The sequence below is a fragment of the Atta cephalotes genome (assembly GCF_000143395.1).
Source record: "Atta cephalotes unplaced genomic scaffold scaffold00025, whole genome shotgun sequence".
NCBI classification, from domain to species: domain Eukaryota; kingdom Metazoa; phylum Arthropoda; class Insecta; order Hymenoptera; family Formicidae; genus Atta; species Atta cephalotes.
In genome coordinates, this window is record NW_012130089.1 from 4,230,391 (window position 1) to 4,234,158 (window position 3,768).

The window sequence follows — 3,768 nt, forward strand, 5'->3', positions numbered from 1 at the left end:
ATATATATGTATACATTTATATACAATTATATAAAGTTACATATAATTTTATGTAATTTTATATAATGATATATAAAATAGTTTTTCCCCTTTAGTTACTTTAATATGTAAAACATTTATATATTATATAAAACACGAAACAATCTATTTTTTATTATATTTGTAAGGTTGAATTATCAAACCGAGCTTGAGTTACTTCGTATCAAAGCGTTCACATTAATGTATAAATTTACAATTAGTAAATAAAATTTGAGCTAACTTGAATAATCTTCCTGAATTAAATAATTTTACTCTATTCTTATAGTTAACGAGATATTGTGTAAAAGCAACATATAGGAATAATTTAAAATAACTCAAATTGGGTGTAACGTGACATTATAAATTTAACAGTGCATGCACAATATATTCAACAATAAGAAAGCATCCAGGATTAAGTTTATTCTAATCTGTTTTAATTTATCCATTTTAAGACAACGGATGTATGGCTGTACATATATTTATTCGTACGTATATTTTTATTAAATTAATGCATATATGCATGTATAGATATATAATATATTAATAAAATTACCACACATCTATTACCTTAATAAAAACATTAATTCGTAACTCACCAACCCGACGCGCAACAGCGGAGTTCTGCAATGTTGCTATGATGATTCTGTAACAAAAAAATAAATAATTCAAATTATAACAAATCAGAAAGAACACAAACGATATTTAAAAAAAAAACGCAAAGTTCTCTTAAAATAATCATATAATTTTCATAATGTATAATTTTTATAAGCATCGAATTTTTTATTTCATCATTCAGTTATTTATAAAATAATTATATATTTTTTAAAACAGATCTTCAAAATTCGTATATATGAAATTTTAAAATAACTTTAGAATAAGCCTTTTTCTAATTATCATTTTTAAATCATTGTAAAATAAAACGACTCAAAAATAAATAGAAGAAGGATATTAATTTTACATAAGCAAAAAATATTTACCTCAAGGTTGCTCCGCCGGTTCCCGATACCTCTCCCAGACCTCCTCCTCCTCTCAGAATCGGGTTGGCATCCTCTCGCACAGGACACTCGCATAAAACACTCGCGAATACGTTATAAACACGCGCGGACTATAACTTGAGTCCGATAACTTGAACGACACTCCCGAACTAAAACGCGCGACGCGACGAACCGGCTGCGGTTCGGTCATTTTCAAGTAAATCGGCGACGTTAGCTTCCCCATTGGATTTTTACACGAAGAGAACGATTTTACTCAACATTTAAAAATTTATCTAGATATACATTCAGAATATACATATCCGAAAATTTTTAGATGCTTGAGAAAAATCATTTTTTTCACATATCCTCTGGGTACTGAGTCCTCTCACCACGTCAAGATGTACTCGTGAGAGGGAAGATAATCTGAAAAATATAATATATAGCTATTATCTATATTACTATGCAATTACTATACAATCGGTTAACTTTTTTTTTAGAAACGAATATCAAATACAATTTGCAATTCGTTATTATTGCGAAATAAATTCAGAGGAGATAAATAGATGATATCTGTAAGATATAATTAGAGTCAATGAAATGCGGCAGATAAAAAAAGAGAAATGTTTCTTTTATTACCGATAAAGTTCAAAAGTTACGATTAATTTTTAAACAGATCATACAATGAAAAGTGCAAAAATAAAAAATTAATTAAATTATTAAATTATATTAGTTGTAAAAGCAAGAATTGTGTTATTTGATATGAGGGATTCATATCAATGTTGCTTTTTTATGATTCGTATTATGATACAGACAAGTAGCTGTGTCGCTACTGATTTTGTAATATGCGTTACCGTTAATATTTCGACGGTTAGAGTATCCTGCGACCTTGAAGTGATGATAGCACAGGGGCGCGTCATGTTTACGCGTAGTAACATGACGCGCCGCTCCGTGCCACCCCGTACCATCTCCACTCCAAGGTCGTGCGCCGATAATCTAACTGTCGAAATATTAACGTTAACGAAAATATTATAAAATTAATAAAATAATCGTTACGTTGTAATATTCTTTGATGAATAATACATGATACTTTATTATATGATACTATATTATACATGATACTTTATTGTACTTTTGTTTTATTTCTTCAATTGTTACGCACACAACTCATCTATTTTAAGTCGGTATTCATAGTCAGAGCTTATATTCAAGACCGTCTCAAGTACAGTCTTAAGAAATCACGAATTAGTGTCTTAAGACATAACTTAAAACACTTGAAATAAGAACGGATGAATATCGGCCTTGGATATTTCTAATTTATATCTCTAATTATATTATATATTTAGATACTCTAAATATATAATATGAATGATATTTATTACTATATTCAGTCCAAATTTTTTATAATTTTAAAAATGTTTGCATTTATCTTTATTTGAAGAATGTATTATTTATAATTAACTTTTATTTAAGTATAAATCATCAAAGAAAATAATATAGATTGAGATATAATCCTTAGCACACACCTTAGTTTTGAGCAATTAGTCGAGCATCCTTACATAATTCATCAATTCGCATTCGTGGATATCTAATTTTCGTGAATTAATGTAGATTAATGCGCGACACGCGGAGCGACTCGTGCCACATGTCTGTCTCCTTCCGAGGTCGCCGAGCGAATGCCGAAGTGATGACGTAGTCAACCACCGCGTCGCGCGGCACGCTCCCCGCTCCCCTCTCTCCTTCGCTTTTCGCCGCGCGACCCTTCCCCTCGCTTTTCGCCTGGCGCCGTTTAGATATTCAACTATTGCGTATGAAAAATATTCACGGTTTATTCAATTATTCGTATTTTATATGATTTTAACAAACGAGTATCGTACATTTCGCGCTTTGCTCTGTGGCATCTCTAGCACTTGTTTAATCCTATATTATTTGCGTGATTCTTGTAGACGTAATCAGTTCGCGTACGTGGAGTATGTTTGATATTCCAACATTAGGTCTCAATTTTTATTATTTTTTAAATGCTTCATACTTAAATAGAAGTTGATAATATTCTATACATTCTTTATATGAAGATAAATGCAAATTTTCTTAATATTGCGGAACAATTTGCGCTAAATGCAGCTTTGGCTAAAAGTATTAAATATCTTGTTAATTATTATTTAATTTTTCAGTTAAAAAATTAATTTATGACACTTTTATCGAAAATTATTCTGTGTTTCAAAAATTCTTTAACCTTACGTGTAATGCTGATTATGATTCGAATAAATAACTATTATGACTTATTTAAAATAAAAAATTATACAATAAATCCAGAAACTTATTTAAAATGTAAAATCGTAGGAATCGGTAAAAAATTTATACGAATTGTTTAAAATAAAAAAATATAAAATGGATTTGGGAAACTTATTTAAATATTAAATAAGAAATAAGTCGGAAGTATAGTTCTTTAAAATAAGTATTAAATAACTCTTTTATTTTTTTAATTTAAAATATATATACTTTAAATAACTTTATTTTAACCCTTACACATTTTAGTTTTGAGTACTACACAAGTGGGATCATCCGTGTTCTGGATTAATATTCATTACTTTTGTTAAACCATTTTTATGTATATTTTAAGATCTGTAGACTACGAATACCGGCTTAAGATATAGATGAGTTGTGTGCGTAACAATTCAAGAAATAAAACAAAATTCGTATAATAAAGCATCGTGTAATATTCATCGCAGAATATCAGAACGAGTAAGATTATTTTACTAATTTTGTAATACGCATAATA